The 19,282-nt window shown below is 42.7% G+C and overlaps 1 protein-coding gene across 1 annotated transcript in view; it reads right to left on the reverse strand.

Annotated features, from left to right (window-relative positions):
• Positions 1-19,282, reverse strand: part of EVA1A (eva-1 homolog A, regulator of programmed cell death) — a 283,259-nt gene that overhangs the window by 111,930 nt on the left and 152,047 nt on the right. The gene's annotated exons all lie outside the window — the stretch shown is intronic.

Raw genomic sequence — 19,282 nt, forward strand, 5'->3', positions numbered from 1 at the left:
GTCCATCATCCACCTCTACTGAGACTGCTTTTCACTATCACAATTACAGAAATGCAGAGAGTGGGTCAAACTGTGCTCTCCAGAACAGTAAGGAATCATTTCTCTTTCCCCACCAAAACACACGCACCTTGTATTTGTAAGTCTGGCCCCACCCTGCCTGCCAATCTAACTGAAAGTGACATGACTTACAGAAGAAGAAAGATGTCGTACAACGTCACACATAGCACAAGAAGGATGAAGGTGTGTTTTCACTCTGAGTCCTCTCACATCCTCGTGAAGATTTTACAGAATGGTGCACTTGAGGGCTATACATCAACCTCATGTCCAGCCTACAGATAAGCTCCCTGCACCAGCTCCGCTCAGCTGAAATGGCAGATTGTACGTAAAGTGTGTCCAGGGGCTAGACATTTTCAAACACAGGGAGCAGACATCTCATTCTGCCTCAGAACCTTTCTCTCGGAGGGTCAGCTGGAAAAGGGAATTGGGGCCATCCAGTCCAACTGTTAGGGAAATATTTCCGCAAAGAGGTGAGTTTTGTACTGTACCCTGAAGGGGACACAAGTTGGGCAATACCTGCTAAGAAGCCAGTTGCACAGCTGTGGGCTTTTCAACAAAGAAAGCCCTTGCCTTGCTCTTTATAAAGTGCTCTTGGGTTCCACCAGCCCTGAGGACTGCATCCGCCATTCCAATTACTGTGGGAGATGGTTCCGAGACCGCTGCTCCTCTGCTCATTTAAAGGTGTGCAGATGAGGGCAAAGACTTTGAACACCTCACTATGGGGTGGTCATGCTGGTCTGCCCTATTTAATAAACCAGCTGCTGCATGTGTAACCTAGTGAGATGTGTGTCACAGGTCACCCACTGTGTCCCATCCAGGGAGGAACAACTAGCGATGAATAGAACCTGGAATTCCTGTTCCATGGGAAAGTCCAAAAAGCAATCATGCCACATTGGCCATTTCAAACTGTCCTGCCGAAGGGGGATTCCAATATTTCATTTAGGAAATAAAACAGCCATGTGTTTTGCCTTTTCTAAACAAAACTGGCCAGGCTCTCTGAGCTTCCTGCTGACCAAGCAGCCCTGCTTCCAGGCCCCCTTCCAAGTAATCAGGAGCTAATCTTCCTGGGAAATGCCAGTTCAGGCAGGATTCTCAGCTTCTAGGCAGCCCAAACTGCAGCTCCCAGGTTCTATCTGGCTTCTGCTGAATGTTTCAACAAAATCAACATGTTCCATAGGATCATCGTGCAGAACATTCATTCAGAAAAATTCCAACCAGCTCTACATGTGAGTTCTCTACAGCAGTAGGCAGAACGCTTTAGCTCAAGCTATAGCAGCTGATGCTTTAGGCTTTGGAGGTCTCCGATTCAATTCTTGGCATCTCAGCCAAGATGGTGGATGCCACTTATGTTACCATCCATCCATATATGGGTATTTCTACTACCCACCTTACAATACTATCTGAATACTATGTTTCTCCTCTCTGCTCTTGCCAGAAGTAAAACATCTTTCAGTTTTCCAGAAGCATCAATGATCCTAAAAGGCACAAAGCAGAGGCATTCCCAAAGCAGCTGTTGTTAATATCCAGTTGGAATCTACACAGGGACCCCGTCACAGTGTGGGAGAGAAACAGAAAAGAACAATGCGTGTTTAAGAGGCCCTGATTAAGTCAGCACTCTGCCCACACAAACCAATCCTCTCTGCGAGAAGCAGAATCAAGGTTCTCATTACTATGACATCAGCATCTGGTGACAAAACACAAGCATGACAGGAAGAGACAGATACAGCTGTCCTGGGCCACAGGTTTATTGCACTGATTCATTAAGTCATAAATTCCAAGGCCAAAAGGGGCCACTGTGATCATCTAGTCTGACGAACTGTTGAATCTTGGTTAAAAACTTGCCAGTGATGAAGAATCATCACAAAACCTTGGTAAAGTCTTCCAAGCATTAATTACCCAGAATAGTAAAAGTTTACATCATATTTCCAGTCTGAATTTATCTAGCTTCAGCTTTCAACGACTGTGTTCACCATGCACCATGTTTTCTAACTCTTTAGTCATTCTTATGTGTCTTTGCTGAACTCTTTCCATTTTATTAACGTGGTTCTCAAATTGTGGATACCAGAAGTAGACACGTCTAATCTGATAGCTGTCTCTGCAGTGGACACTAATACCTAGCACTTCAGATAAAGAAAGGGAAATAAACCCATGTACCAAGCTCTACGTGGAGAGAAAATATTCCAGTCTTTCTTCACTTCACAATCACCCAAACTAGGGGCTCTCAAAATGTGGTCCATGGACCACTAATAGGCCTGCTTTTCCTCTGACTGCTTCTTGTCCTAGAATTTCACCAAACTACTCAATATACCTCTATTAGTGAGCCTTGCTGCCACTGAAGTCAATGGGAGTTGTATCCGAAGCAAAATTAGGACCCATCTATACGAAAAAGCTGCTTTCAGTGCTGTGAACCCCAGCCCTGCTCTCTTTTCACTGCCATTCAGTGTGGTGAAGCATGTCAGAAAAGATGAACATCACTAAACCGTGGGTGGTTACATCTCATTTTGTGAAGCTATGAGACAGCAATTTTTCCAGGATTCAGAATGTAATCCCCAGTCCTGATTTTCAAAGGTTTAGCTGCCGAAGGATACAGAAAGGTGCTAAGATGGATTTTCAAAAGTACCCAGGCAGGACAGACACTGAACTCTCATCACTAAAATCTATGGTGCCTCACTACTTAGGTGCTTTTGAAAATCCAAGTGGCCACCTAGTCACATCTACAGGCACCTAAATGCCTTTGAAAATCTGGCCCCCAAGAGCCCTGCACAATATTCAGTCTTGAACTGTGCTGTTTCTCTCTCAGAGCCTCCACACAGGCCGAGAAATCAGCAGCCAAGTAATTAGTATCAGAAACAACTCCTCCGAATCTGAATGGACGAGATAAGGGCTGGCTCAGCAGAGCAGCTGAGGAGCTCCGTGCAGAGGAGGAAGCACTGGAGAAGGGTATTAAAGAACACTTTGAACTGCCATGTCATCGCAATTCATTCAATGAGCAAATAGCTGGCATTGGCAGGTTTTCCCTGGGTGTCCTTATAGCAAGAAAAGCAAGAGAGGAAATCAGTAGGAAGCACTGCAAACCATTTCAGAGCTATCCCAATCCACAGCAGCGTACTGGTTCTGTACTGTATTTCTCTTTCATTCTTCCACTATCTCTTAGGAGTGGGAAATGGAAAGCATCTACTACGTTTAGGTTTCTGGTCCATCCCCCTGCCAGCATCAGAGTGTCCCCACCCTCCAACAGCACATTCTCCAGTCAGTGTCTGGACCCAATCCCAGTTTTCCCTTGCGAGACTGTTCCACAGTATTGTGGATCTCACTGTTAGAAAGGTTTTCCTGGTACTGAGCAAAAACCTTTCCAAACATGTTAGTCCCCTGGACACTGGGGCCCTTTCTTTTACGACATTTGTCCTGAAATACCAGACACTTTTGAAACAAACAAACAAAACCCAAAAGTCAAACACTGGGTTGATTCTCCTCTCTGCGGTATCTGCTTGTGAATAAACCAACTCTCCATGCAGACACGGATAATCATCAAGGCCCTATTCAGCAGTGGGCTGGCAAGAAGTTTCCACTTTTTTTGTATCTCCTGGGCAGCACAAATGGAGTAGGCTGGAGTAGAAAATCTATTCCTAACTCTCTTGGGGGTGCCATGTATACAGCTTTCAGAGATAGTCATGAGGAGTTCTGTCGCAGCTTAGGCTACGTCTACACTGTGAGTTTTTGCAGCAGAAAATATGCTAACGAGTCCCTCATCACCTCATTAGCATATTTTCAGCTGTTTCTTTTTGCACAAGGGGTTTTTGTGCAAAAAGAAGCAGTGTAGCTGCTTCCACTTTGCGCAAAAAAACCATTTTGTGCAAGATCCTTATGCCTCTCTGGGGGTTTTGTGCAAAACAGAATTGACTACGCTGCTTCTTTTTGCACAAAAACCCCTTGCGCAAAAAGAAACGTCTGAATATACTAATGAGATCACAATTTATGCTAATGAGTCCCTCATTAGAATATTTTCTGCCACAAAAACTCTCATTGTAGACAAAGTCTTAGGGACTAACAGATTTATTAGGGCATAAACTTTCATAGTCTGTTTCAGCAAAAACAACAAGGAGTCTGGTAGCACCTTAAAGACTAACAATTTTATTATGGTACAGGCTTTCCTAAGCTCCAACTCACTTCCTCAGATGCATGAAGTGAAAGAAAAAGAAACAGCAGGGATACAGAGATGAGAGTGTTTCATGAGAGCTAATTCAATCAGGGTGGCTTTGGATAAAAAGGTGAAAATACCTAAAGTGGAAAATTATTTATTGTAAGGAGAGAGACATTCCCAATTCCTTGTGCCAAGCAAGACAAGAGTTAGAGCAATGCTCTGACAGCCTCCCACACTGCCATATCCCACTGGAAGATGCCCATAGCAGTGTCTCTGCCCCCATTAAATTTTAAAAAGGTTCTTGATCTTACTGTGTCACGCAGATCTGCTGTGCATAATGGACAACTGCAGCAAGGGTGTGCCACAGAATGATATGTAAATAGTGCTCTGCGCCTTCTCAATGAATAATTGCTATTCACAGAGTGGCTCAAAGTGTTGGTTGAACACTATCATGTTTTCAGTGCAGTGACGCGTGTCAACCCCAAATCCCCTCTTTTGTGCCAGCAAAGTCTCATTTAGAAAGAGAAGAATGCAAAGGTTTGTTCTTATCATCTCTGCGGAAAAGGAAATGCCATTTGAAAGGACTCAAAGTCCTTTCAAGTTACTAAATATAGAACAGGCTTTTCCTGTACCCAAATAAAATTAAAACAGCAACTTTCATTTTTGTTGCTCATTATTTCTGAAGGCAAATACAAGGCAAAAAAATTGATTACATACCACTCTCCCTCTCTCTCTGTTTTATATTTTCTTACACTTTATCACTTGTACAGGAGTCCAGGTAGGGAACATATATTAGCAAAAGGTGATTTTGTTTGAAGAAGCAAGACCTTTCTGGTGCCTCATGTCCTCATGGGATGTGGTTTACCGGGGAGGACGACAAATGCCTTTGATGTTGACCGGGGAGCGTCCAGACTACAGCGCTGTGCCACCAAACAACTGATCGGCACAGCACGGCAGCCATTTTAATTTAAATTAAGCAGCGATTATTTAAATCGCCGCTTCATTTTCCTCTGTCTACAAAGATAATCTACATGGCTCCGTCGACGGAGCCATGTAATGTAGACATACCCAAAATGTGCAACAAACCCTGGATGGTCAAAATCTGTGAGTATGTTTTTGTTTGGGGCTTATGTTTATGCTGCAATTGAAGGTGTGATGTTAGCATCAGTAGGCATACCTATAATAGCTTTACTGTAGTTAGCACAGGATTTTTGTTATCTAGCTGAAAGCAGGTAGCAATGGAACATCCAAAAGGAAATCTGTCTTTGTGAGACAATCAGGACAGAATCAGGTAACAACAACAACAATTCTTCATGTATATCAGAACCAGGAAGTTTGCAAGAAAACCAATCAGTTCGTTGGGCAACCAACTGATCAGATGGTGAAGCGCCAGATTTTTAAATGTATTTAGGCACCTAAGTGAACTGTTGCATGGCTAACAAAAATATATAGACTCATTTTAAAATCTCCTACTTGATCAGAGGATTGGAGGATATCTAATAATGTACCTACTTACAACTGCACTCCTCTTCAACAGGACAGATTACTAGTAGTATGCCAACCCAGTGCTCCATCCCTCCATTCACTCCCATCCATGTCTGTTCAAAGCCCTGGTCCTGATGTTCAAAACCATCAATGAATCAGATCCAACTACATCAGTGACCACCTTAACAGTCATGATCCACCAAGACAGCTGCACGTCTCCAGGAAAATGTAGCTCACAAAGCTAGGACAAAGGTTTTGAGATTCATCTGGAGACAGAGCATTCAGTCAAGGTGGGCTAGCAGTGGAATGAACTTCGGAAGAGATCAGACTCATCAAGAGTTGGGCAACCTTTAAAACTTTTTGCAAGACCTTCTTCTTAAATAGAAGATTTAAAAGGATCATATTGATGAGTAAATAAATACCACATGAGCAAAGCCTCTTTACTCAAGACTACATGAAATACATTATGCACCTTACAAGTTAGATTTAATTTATCTGGGAAACGCTTCACTATTACAGTGGCAGTCACAATAGAAAACACTAAAATAGTAAAAATATGCATTATTATTATTTAGTTGTATATGAGAGACAAGGTGGGTGTCATAATATCTTGTATTGGGCCAACTTCTGGTGGAGAAAAAGACATGCTTTCAGGCTACATAGATCTCTTCTTCAGGTCTGGGAACAGTAATCACCGTGTCACAGATAAAATGCAAATTGGGACAGATTTTTAAGCAGAAAGAGTTAACAAGTTGCAGGAGACTATTCAGATGAAGTAGGCAATGAACACCTCTGCAACCATAGGACAAAGAAAGGTTAGAGGTTACAGACTGTTGCAATGAGACAGAAAACCACTGTCTCTGTGAAGTCCCATGATTTATACTGCATAGCAGAGTTATGAATTTAAGCCTCCCGGCTCATCTTTGGAAGGTATTGTGCATGTTTCCCTTGGGAGGTCAGATACAGAATGATTGTTTTGTGAAAAAGAGTTCAATCATGGGTGACAGGGTAATTTTTTTATTATTATTTTATTTATAGGGCAGTCAGGTACCATAAAATCGCAAGTATAATGTGCACCTATGTATAGTGTGCACCCTGACTTTAGACTCTTAAAATCATGAAAAGCCCAAACTCCTATGTATAATGCGTACCCATAATACAGGAGAACGGGAGTGAAGGATCGGGAAGGAAACCTGCCCCCCGCCCAGCTTCCCGCACGCCAAGCTCGCACCTGCCACCCCCCCCCCCCAGCTCACACCTGCCGAGGGTGAGTTTAAAACTTGAAAAGATAACCCCCTATGTATAATGCACACCCCGGCTATGACCCTAAAAAAACAGAAAAAAAAAGTGTGCATTATACTCACGATTTTACGGTAAATTCTGTTTGGTAATTTAAACCAATGCAATGCAGGCTCTTAATGGCAAGACCCAAGACACAGACCCAAAGCTATGTGCTATGGGAATCCAGTTCAGCACAAGGGTGATGTGGTCTCAGCGAGTAGTAATGGGAAATAATCTGGGCCAGTGGGAGCTTTACTAAGGTTGCTGGACTCATTCTTAAGTACAATGACTTGTAGCAATCTAGACTAGTGGTCACATGGCTCAGCCATGACCAAGTAGAGTGGGGGGCAGCTTCCTGGCCAGCTGGAAACATTAGAGAGGTCAGTCAGTCACTGGGCTCTTTTAGGTGCCTGCTTCTCACGTTATTAGAAGCCAGCATCTGCAAATTAAATAGGAACATGTGTATATGCTGCCAGCAGACAATCGTCACCAGGACAGTGTTATACGGGAACCAAAGGAAAAGCTGAGAATACAAACACAGCTCTGTACCTTTGCCATCTCCGCAGCTTTGCCATCAGACGCACTTTCAGTTCTCATTAAGTGTGGTTAAGGGATGAAGCAGGAGGAGGAGGAGGAAGGGGGAATCAATTTATTGTTAGCACCAGAACAGATGGGAAAATATTTTGCACTGACTGGAAATTTACGTTACACAAATTCCTGCCCCACTTCACTGGGTAGCTGACTCCATTTGACAGAAAGGAGCAACAGATCTGTGCGGTTCTCTGCCCCCATTTTTCCCGGACACATGAGACATGCACAGAAGGTTTTAATAATGTTTAATGGCACAAGGGAGAATGTTTGCCTTTTTTCTGTATGGGAAATCAGGCAGAGCCTTACTGCAACGGAAGCTGGGCCCTTTGATCAATGTATGACATTTTAAGAAATTTGTGAGCGCTATTGTGTAATCTTGTGCTAAATACTTGAGAGTTTGAGAGTTTGTTTTTTTTAATACAAGGAAGGAAAGAATTTAATGTTAATTTTTTCCATCAACGTGACTACCACCACAATACATCTTTTTCCATAGATGAAATACAATCCAGGAAATGAAATATGTTGCACAATCAAGGATTCATGGCTTAGTAAAATAAAATAAAAATAAGAGGTATGTGAATGTCTTATATCACAGTCCTTGGGGTTTCCCAGAGCCATATGAAAAAAAAAGTGGGTTTCTCAATCCACAACTCCAAATATTAGCACCTAAATTAGGTCATCAGAACATTTAATCCTATGTGCCTAAGATCTAATTTTAAATACTAGTCTGTGCATCTAAAATAGAAACTGGAGGCCCTCTTGATGCCTGTTTTAAAAATAAGTTATGGAAAATTACTATGATTATTACAATAGCATCCAAGAGATGAGACTGGGATTCCATTATACAATGCACTATACAAACATATTGTTAGAGATAGTCCTGACCCTGATCTACTTATAGTCTAACTAGTACAGGCAAATTAAGGGTGGGAAGAGGCTGAAAGTGGTGAAGTGACTTGACCAGGGTCATGGAGCAGGACTGTGGCAGAGCTGGGAATAGATGCCAGGTCTCCAGTCTCCAGACTCCAGGTCTATGTTCCATCCACTGGTACTGGGCCATACTTTCCCCAACAGAAATTGTCTAGAATAAAAGAATTGGGGGGGTGGGCAGCTTAACAGCCTATTTTTTGCCCTCTCATGAGACTATGAAGCTGATATTTGGGCCAATTTTTTTAAGATGTATCTATATGCATTTATGAAAGTGCATTTCCCACTTTTTGTGAGACATTTTTGAGAGATGTGAGGAATACTTTCAGGATTACACAACGGAAGCCCACATACAGGACATTACATTTCAAGTCCCTCTATGTACTCTGTAGTGCATGTCACATCTGCAAAATGGTCTGTCACACTTGTTCCCTGGCCAGGTTTGGGCTTTGAGCACATGACACTTGGCCTCTGGAAGAAGGCGTCTTTCGTGTTGTTCTCAGATGGCTATGGTTCTGCCAACCAGGAAGCATTGCCAATGGGGGGAGCTGTATACCTGTCATCATCTGCCAATTGAGTATTTCATTATGACTTCAATCCCCTCACATATTCATCTAATGCACTGATACCCAGGGACCACTCTCTTGTATTAACTAGCTTCCAGGATCTTTTCCCCTGCAAAGCAATTGTTCAGATGGGTTTTAAAGAAAGAACTGATCCCTTGTGGCTTTCTGAGGGCATGTCTACACTAGGAAATTATTTCAAAATAACTAAATTTGACATAATAACTCCGGGTATGTCTACACTACCCTCCTAGTTCGAACTAGGAGGGTAATGTATGCATACCGCACTTGCTAATGAAGCCCGGGATTTGAATTTCCCGGGCTTCATTAGCATAAGCGGGGAGCCGCCATTTTTAAATCCCCGCTGCTTCGAACCCCGTGTAGCGCGGCTACACGGGGCTCGAACTAGGTAGTTCGGACTAGGGTCCTATTCCGAACTACCGTTACTCCTCGAAACGAGGAGTAACGGTAGTTCGGAATAGGACCCTAGTCCGAACTACCTAGTTCGAGCCCCGTGTAGCCGCGCTACACGGGGTTCGAAGCAGCGGGGATTTAAAAATGGCGGCTCCCCGCTTATGCTAATGAAGCCCGGGAAATTCAAATCCCGGGCTTCATTAGCAAGTGCGGTATGCATACATTACCCCGCTAGTTCGAACTAGCGGGGTAGTGTAGACATACCCTCCCAAAATAACAAAATCAAAATAGCACTAGAGTGGAGCCTCAAAATCAGTTCGAGGCAGGCTCTGTTAATGTGAATACACTATCTCAACTTTGAGCTCCAAGAAGCACTGTGGAGTAATTACTCTGAATTACTCTAGGGAGTAGTTATTTCAAAACAGCAGCAGCAGAGCATCCACGCTAACACTATTTCAAAATAACTATTTCTAAATAAGCATTATTCCCTAAGGAAAGCAGGAGTACAGATTTCGAAATAACCAGCCCATTATTTTGAAATAACGGACTTGGTAGTGTAGACGTTCTGCTTATTATTTCAAAGTAAGGAGGGTTGTTTTGAAATAATTTCCTAGTATAGACCAGAGCTGAGTTAGGAATGAGGAGTGAAAGAACCTCTGGAGCAGGGCTACTCAACTTTGGAAGCCCTGGGGGCCACAATGATACTCAAAGTACATGCGGAGGCCTGCAACTTAAGTGTGGTTGCCTATACATGCACATTTATATATGCTTCTTTCACACTGGCCTGCATGAATACAAAGATTAAGCCTTAAACAGCAGCACCAGACCCAAACATGGCCAGTGTGAGCCAATCAGCACCTCTCAGAATCTGCCCACAAGGCTAAGCGGCCAGCACTTCCCACAATGCCCCTGCACTCCCAGCACTTCCTCCTTGGTGGCTAGAAACGTGACACCCTGTACCCATCTGTTCCAGCCAGCCTGTCCACTTGTGTCTTTCAATGCTCACCCCGCCTGGGAGACACCTTGCCACTGTGGAGCATGTTCCCAGCAGAGGCCATGTTGAAAGAATCCCCCCGCAGGCCATCTGTTGAGCCCGCGTAAATCCAAACTGCACCGCGGGCCGCAAATAAAGGAGCCATGGGCTGCATGTGGCCCATGGGCCACATGTTGAGTAGCCCTGTTCTAGAGCCATAATGACCAACACATTACCCACTAGCCACATGTGGCTATTTGGACAGTTGAATATGACTAGCTTGCTATAGCTTCAAAATTGGTTGGACACTATGGCTCTAGAGGGATTTAACACAGCCTGCATCATAGCTCACCCCATGCAGAGCCAGTTGCATTCCCTGTATTCATCCGTGAGTAATGCATGAGGGGAGCAGAAAACCAGCAAAAGGAAAATGAGCCACATTCTCCGTGATATTGTTTTCAAAAAATGTTTTGTTCTGTGACCTCGCTGAGAAGGCTGGTGTTTGCGTCGATTCCTCTGCCTGAGAGAAGTTCATTGAAATCTCATGTAGTAGAAAACCTGCAACTGTACCACCATTGGAAGCATAGTGCAATGCAACCCAGACACCTGCAAGTGGCACTGTACAATGGGAGAATCCCTGCTGTTGCTAAGATAAGGCCCAGGAATGGCAAAGCGATGCCAGCCTCAGGGAAAGAAAATTGCCTGCCTGTTTAGTGTATTGGTTAAAAGACAAAGATAAATGGCAGCGGATTCAGAGAAGAGCCACAAAGAGACAATTAAGAAGCTGGACAGGCTGATTTACGGGGAAAGATTAAAGGAGCTGAGCATGAATAGCTCAGCAAAACAATGTTTAAGGGAAGGCAGAAACATAGTGAGTGTAGATGGTATCTGAACCCTCTGTATGAAGGGGCTTCCCCCCCACAAGAGTCCTTCGCTGCCAAATGTAGCTACACAGCACCGTAAGGATGCAGTAGGCCTCTCACTGCAGCATGCAGCTACATGTACCCTACATGACGACATCAGTGTAGCCAAAGCCTGAAAAATCCCCACAATATTTCATTTAAATAGAAAGCACCTCGCAAAACACAATGGGCAAGATGCAGGAACCCCGTGGTTAAATTCTATGACTTGTTTTAGACAGGAAGACAGGCTGGCGAGGCATCATGGTCCCTTCTGCCCTTAAAATCTATGAATTTGGGGAAAATGCTTGTATAGATCCCCAGGTTCTTTTATTATAAAAGGGCCAAAACACCTGGTGAGTTATCTGTGTGGAAAACAAAACAAACTGAAAACAGACCTTAAAAAATACTGCTAGAGAAAATAATTTCTGTAGGGCTGAGCTCAGATTTGTCCTCGCAGCCCAGTTCAAAAGCAGGCTCTGACACTCTGGGTATGTCTAGACTACATGCCTCTGCCGACAGAGGTATGTAAATGAGACATACCAACATAGTCAATGAAGCGGGGATTTAAATATCCTCCACTTCATTAGAATAAAAATGGCCGCTGCATTGTGCCAGCTCAGCTGTTTGTTAGCTCAAAGAGGCAGTCAAGATGGGAATCAGTCGACAAGGAAATCCATTGTTGACAGATCCTGTAAACCTCGTTTAGACACAATTAGATGCAAGCTCTTATTAAAGTGGCCCATCATTTCTTGTTATAACAGGCACGCTGCTAGTCGCACCCACCGTAAAGTAAACAAAGGGGCACCCAGTACTGTTACTTTTTCTTTTGCAGGTCCCCCTGAGGAAAAGGCACACTTCGCTACGCTATCCCATCCTTGCTTGTCCCTGCCATCCTTGCTTGTCCCTGCTGAAGCAACAACTCACTCTTAGCTTGATTTGAGTGTTATGCACAGAAGCCTCTGGAAAGGTCAAGTCTAGGAGGCCTAAACACAGTGGCTGCGTCTAGACTGGCATGATTTTGCGCAAATACTTTTAACAGAAAAGTTTTTCCGTTAAAAGTATTTACACAAGAGAGCATCTATACTGGCATGTGCCTTTGCGCAAAAGATTTGTTTTTGCGCAAAAGCATCCGTGCCAGTGAAGATGGCCATTTTAGCCATCGGGCTTTCTTGCACAAGAAATCAACTTGGCTGTCTACACTGGCCCTCTTACGCAAGAATACTTGTGCAAGAGGGCTTATCCCTGAGCGGGAGTGTCAGAGTATTTGCGCAAGAACCACTGATTTTGTACAGTACAAAGTCAGTGTTCTTGCGCAAATACTCATGGCCAGTGTAGACAGGCAGCAAGATTTTGCGCAAAAGCAGCTGCTTTTGCGCAAAATCTTGCCAGTCTAGACGCACCCAGTGACTCTTTATTACCGGTGCAGAATGAGTGTGCGTCTGACATCGATTAGGACAAGTAAGTGCTTTGAGGCAGCTGAGCTCTGCTTTGGAGGTGGAGCAGCAGGTAATGGTGTCACCTAAAGTAAGCGGTCCTGAAACCCTTTAATATTTAATGAAAAGAAACAGAGACCCAGAGATAAAAATCATTGCCTTGGGGGATAGAAAGAAAGGAGATGTGGCTGAAGGAAGAGAGAGGGAGTTCAAAGGGTCCATTTTACAATGTTCCAAAGCAGAATATGTATGAAAAATGCCTCTCTTGAAGCTCCACTGTTTGAACCAGTAATTTGGTTACTTTTTGCAGTTTCCACTCACATTTTTCATCTTGTTTTCCCAGCTTCCCTTCCACTACTTAGGTTCACTGCTGTTTATTAGTCATGTAGACGTATATGGGAATATTAAAAGCATCAGAACAGCCAAACAAAACTAGAGAGGGTACAGTCTGCTAAGAAATGACTGATTAAACATTAGCCAGGCTGGGCAGGGATGGTGTCCCTGGCCTGTGTTAGCCACTTGTTTACGCCTCTTCTTCTTGTTATCTCGTGAAGAACAAGCTTTCTAAATGGTAGATTCTTTGTGCATTAAAGCACTCATCACAGTCACAACTCCTGAGCTAAGAAATTATACCTGGAATTCAACAAAAGTACTGAAGGGCAACAGACTTAGTCCTCCGGTATTGCAGATTCATTCACGGTTAATCGATTTTGGGGAAGCCTGTTAAAATCAGACTGATGTATGCACTTGGTCTCATCCAGTGTTCCCTGTAAGTTGAGTGCTTGGGTGGCCAAGCAGGAGAGATTCAAATGCCACCCAACTGATGAGCAGAGCATCCACAGCCAGCACTGTGTGTTTCTACTCACAGTGCACGTCTGCACATGCCTGGGTGCACATAACGAAATGTATTCCAAATATGAATAGAAAAAATTAGAGGGAACAGAGGCCTCATCCCCCAGTTGGAGCTCTTCTCTCGCCTGCCATATTATATTCAAACTCTTTCATGACTCTTTCATACTTACACACTCTCTTCCTCCATGCCCTATGCTGTGCCCAAACAGTATCGCTTCAGCTTCATTCAAGCCTCACCCTATCCTTGGAAGAAGCTTTCCCACAGTGTCCCTTCCTGCTTCAGATCCTGCCCCCAACCAACCTTCTTTTTCCTAGCTTTCTGCCACTAATCTCTGCTCAGGTGACCTCCACTCCCATCTCTTATTGAGCTAAAATACGTGAACCTTATTACTGTAAACAAATAATTAAGAGTCTTGTATGAAGATATCTAATTACTGTGACTACATCTACACTACGAGTTTTCTCGGCAAAACATATGCTAATGAGGGACTCATTTGCATGAGTCATGATCTAATTTGCATATTTTCTGCTGATCCATTTTTGCGCTAGGGTTTTTTGTGCAAAAACAAGTAGTGTAGACATTTTCTTTTTGCGCAAAAACCCCTTTTTCTGCAAGATCCTTATGCCCCAAAAAAGAAGGAATACCGATCTTGCGAAAAAAGAGGTTTTTGTATCCACACCGCTTATTTTTGCCTCATTAGCATATTTTATGCTGAGAAAACTTGTAGTGTATACGTAGCCAGAGCAATCCCTCCTTCCCCCACCACTGGAGGCCACTGGAGACCTTTTGGACCCTGGAGTCCTTTCAGTGCCAGTACATTGATGTTTCCTGCCATATACTTCCCCGTAAAGACTTTTGCTTAACAACAGCTTAGGAGTTGGATGGGGACTCACTGCAGTTGAACCTAGCCCAGTACTCCCTGGAATCTTTCAGAGAATGCTCGGGAGTTGTCTTGCAAGAATGCTTTGCAGTTTGCCAAGGTTCACAATGCTGCCAGCTCAGACCTGGCACCATGCACAATCATCACTGCCATAAATGAAAAGCCAGATGGGCATACTAAGGGAAAAAATAAAGGCAGGTGGAGCTTTTTTGTTCACCCATAATTAGACTACTGGTAGAAGCATGCTTACCTATGCTTTTGGTAATTTTCTGTTTCTCTGTTAACTTCTTGATTGATTTGTGCTGTGTGGCATTTGTTATATAATTACCAGTCCATTCTGTTTGCTTAGATCAGGCCAGGAGATAGGGACAGCTCCAAATTTCTGCAGTGTTTGAAGGGGTCCGGGCCTGTCTTTGGGACCTTTAAAAAATTAGATAGAGAATTGTCCTGTGTTTTTGTCAAAATGCCTGAATGTTGAAACAAAACATGTGAGGCTGAACTGCTTTGTTCTTACATCTCTTAACTGTTTTGTGATGCTGGCCAATGACCCTGGGCCTTCCTGAACACTGTCAAATGATGCCTAGCTGAAAATCAGTCAGGCTCACCTGTGTGCTACTAGTGTGTGAGTGCGTGCATGCGTGCGTGCATGTTATAACTGAAAAACCCCGGTCCAGAGAGCATTACCATGTGTGAAATGCTAGTTTAGCACAAGCAGCAGCATCTCCTCCTCCATAAGAAAAACCCTGTAGACACCAAACAAGATACTGTGGAACATCAGTGAACAGAAGACTTTGCAGAGTGCTTCCCTCACACCCATGAATAGAGTATATGCACAAGCCCCTCAGCCTACCACAGCTAACACATCAGAGAAAGGGCATAAAAATCCTTTCAAGCATAAATTATCATCACGTTGCTTGGAATAAGACAGAGCAACATGTCTAAGCATAATCAATGAAATGTTTAAATTTCCTTTAAAGCAGAAATACAACTTTTAGTTTTGTTTGCACATCTCCTTGATTATTGCCATGGACTAACAGCACAGATATATTTTAAACTAAGAGCTGCACTAAATCTTTTGTGACTTGGTCTGGTAAAAGGTGCTATGCTGAGAAGCTGTCCCAAACTCATGCATTTTCTCCTGAACCTGAATTTATTTGCCTTTGTTTCTTTCTTTTCTCTTCTTCTTTTTTAATCCAGTAGTGGGGAGTGGCACACTTGGAAAACCCACCTTCCACACTGCACCATTATCTGAACCTGGCACTGAACCAAACTTTAATATTTCAGTCTTACCGGCTTTCAGGTTTGGAATGTTTTTATGCTGGAGGATTTTCATCTGTTCCCTGACTCAGCTAATGGAATCCTAATGTACATGAGAGATCGCTATCTAATCTGACTGCCAATTACTTGCTTGTTTCAGTCTTCTTCTACATGCAAGATAACTTTTCCAATGCAGCTAAGTTATGCCTATAAGAGTTTCATACAAAATGCAAAAGATATAACATGATACTCGAAGGACTGAGAAATGATCCTATTATGCTGACCTGAGAACACAGGACCCTCCTGATTGCTGGAATAATTACAATAAACCACTCAAGCAAGGATAAAAACTGGAACTAGACAGCAAGTTAGATGAAACCTGTAATTATTAAGTTACAATCTGAAACTGGATTCAATTAACATAACTCTAGATGACTAAGAGAAATTTAAGAATAAAATATGGAAGTGGGGAATGGTTTGAAGTCAGTATAGTAGCTAGATTGAACTTCCATATAATCATAGAATACTAGAACTGGAAAAGACCTCAAGAGATTATTAAGTCCAGTCCCCTGCCCTCACAGCAGGATCAAGCACCATCTAAATCATCCCGGATCACCCCTGATAGATGTCTATCCAAACTTCTCTTAAATAGCTCCAATGATGGAGATTCTACAACATCCCTAGGCAATTTATTCCAGTGTTTAACCACCCTGACAGTGAGGAATTTTTTTCTAATGTCCAACCTAAACCTCCCTTTCTGCAATTTAAGCTCATTGCTTCTTGTCCTATCATCAGAGGCCAAGGAGAATAATTTTTCTACTCCTCCTTTTAACACCCTTTTAGATACTTGAAAACCGCTATCATTTCCCCTCTCTGTCTTCTCTTTTCTAAACTAAGCAAGCCCAGTTCCTTTAGTCTTTCCCTCATAGGTCATGTCTTCTAGACCTTCCGTCATTTTTCGTTGCTTTTATCTGGACCTTCTCCAATTTCTCCACATCTTTCTTGAAATGCGGTGACCAGAACTGGACACAGTACTCCAACTGAGGCCTAATCAGTGCAGAACAGACCAAAAGAATGACTTTTCGTGTCTTGCTCACAACACTCCTGTTAATGCACCTCAGAATCATGTTTGCTTGTTTTTGCAACAGCGTCACACTGTTGACTCATATTCAGCTTGTGGTCCATTATAACCCCTAGATCCCTTTCTGCCATATTCCTTCCTAGACAGTCACTTCCCATTCTGTATGGCACATGAATTCTATCTGCCCCCAAATCATTCAATGGATGCACAGGAAGACTGACAGAGTTAGTCTGCAGGATCAGACACAGCTCAGCAGCATGATGTGCATCATTATTAAAAATCAAATCCTGAAGTCCTTCCCCACCCAGTATTTTCTCAGGCAAAACTCCTTGTGATGTCAAACTGAAGTTTTTCCTGAGTCATACATGCAATTCAGAATAGATGCCAGGTATACTCTTGGGCCCTAGCATCACAGAATTGTAGGAAGGGAAAGGATCTTGATAGCTCATCTAGTCCAGCCCCCTGCCCTAAGGCAGGACTAAATATTATCTAGACTATGCCCAACGGGTGTTTGTCTAGCCTGTTCTTAAAAAAAAATCAGTGATTGAGATTCCACAAGGTAATTTGTTCTAGTGCTTAATTACTCTGAAAGTTAGGATTTTTTTTTCCTAATGTCCAACCTAAACCACCCTTGCTGCAATTTAAGCCCACTACTTCTTGTCCTGTCCTCAGTGATTAAAGGAAACAGTTTATCATCCTCCTCTTTATAACAACCTTTTACACAATGAAAGACTGTTATCATATGACTCCTACATCTTCTCTTCTCCAGACTAAACAAAGTCAGTTTTTTCAATCTTCCCTCGGAAGTCATAATATACAGGGCTTCTCAGTGCTGAGAAAAGTGGAAGAATTGCTTCTCATGTATTGCTTACAACATCCCAGGATGTTGTTAACTCTTTTGTAGCAATAATATTGCATTGTTGACTCATATTTAGTTTGTGATCTACTGTAACTCCCAGATTCTTTTCTGCCGTACACAGGACCGGATTAAACTCTTTGTAGGCCGTAGGCACTCTCAGAATCGTAGGCCCTTAAATTAGACTACATAGAAATATGTAACGGAGAAATGCCCTATAACCTGTACACCTACTATCACCCACTTTAATTTTCAGTCTTGAAAGTGAAGCACTGTGAGAGAAATTCATGGTACATCAGTCTAAAATAACAGCCATTTTCTTGTATACGACAATTATACTTCGGGTTCACCTGATAGTTAATCAGCTGATAAGGAGAAAAGTAAGGTGATGTTGCTGCCACTATGACTGTATAATTCACAAAGCAATGCACTGCACCACAGAGCTGATAATTGGCAGCATTGTGTCTCAAAATCATTCAGCATCATTTACAAAATAACAGTACATTGGCTGATGCTGGCCATACATTTCCACCAGAAACAGTGTGTAGTAGTAGCCTAAGGTTTCTGAAACACAACTGTGAAATGCAAACACTGTAGTAATAAGCATTTTCCCCTCTAACATTTTCTATCCTTGGGTGGATTGAATTTTCTTATATGCACCACCAGTACAAACAAAAAGCTTGTAGGTATGGAAAACAAAAAATGTAAAACAAGGGATAATTAACAAGGAGCAATGCCTATGATATTTAGTTAATATCAAATAAAAAAATTAACACTACCCTGGGACTACATGTATATTATCTTCCTAACAACTCAAGCTAGTAAACACACCAAAATGCATATTATTCACACATAGCTCAGCTTTAAGGTGCTAAAACAATCTATGAGTCAACTGGAAACAGCCATGCTCTCCTTGCAAATACTAATACAATATTTACTTATACTGGAAAGAAGAGAAAAAGGCTTGCACTCAAGCTTATACAGTTTCTGTGGGATGTCCACTCAATTAAATTAATAATGCACAAACATAGAACAGTAAAAATAAGTAATAAAGTAATGCAGAAAGCAAATAAATCCACAAACATGAAAATAGGAAGGGAAGGAAACATCAAGTGGTTGGTGATGAGTATTTTAAATGAATGGTTAGGATCACTGACCATGTGGCATGGGCATCAGGAAGAGATTTCCAGATGGAAGTGAATCTCCTGGGTTCATTTTGGTTTGTATTTGGACTTCAGGCCTCTGTTTGTTACATCACGTCAGAAACTAGCCCATCACCATAACAAGCCTATCCCCAGCTGGTCTCTAAGACAGCTGAGATAGTCACAGGGCACACCCCAACTGAAAAAAATCACAGAGCAGTGCCAGCATCCACTCTGGTTCTGCCAACTTGTTCCAAAAACATGTCCCCGTCCACTAGTGCTAAAGGAAGCAACAGCCTTACAAATAACCTCCCTCAGCAAATTGCCCTCCCACCTCCACACAGACACAAACGCACACAAATCATTCCCAAATGTTATGAATCAGTGAAATTCCATCACTGAACAAACATGGAGCTGATGTGGCTTTGAGACACAGAAACATGAGA

Source organism: Pelodiscus sinensis, chromosome 3 (genome assembly GCF_052426305.1).
Source record: "Pelodiscus sinensis isolate ZL-2025 chromosome 3, ASM5242630v1, whole genome shotgun sequence".
NCBI classification, from domain to species: Eukaryota; Metazoa; Chordata; order Testudines; family Trionychidae; genus Pelodiscus; species Pelodiscus sinensis.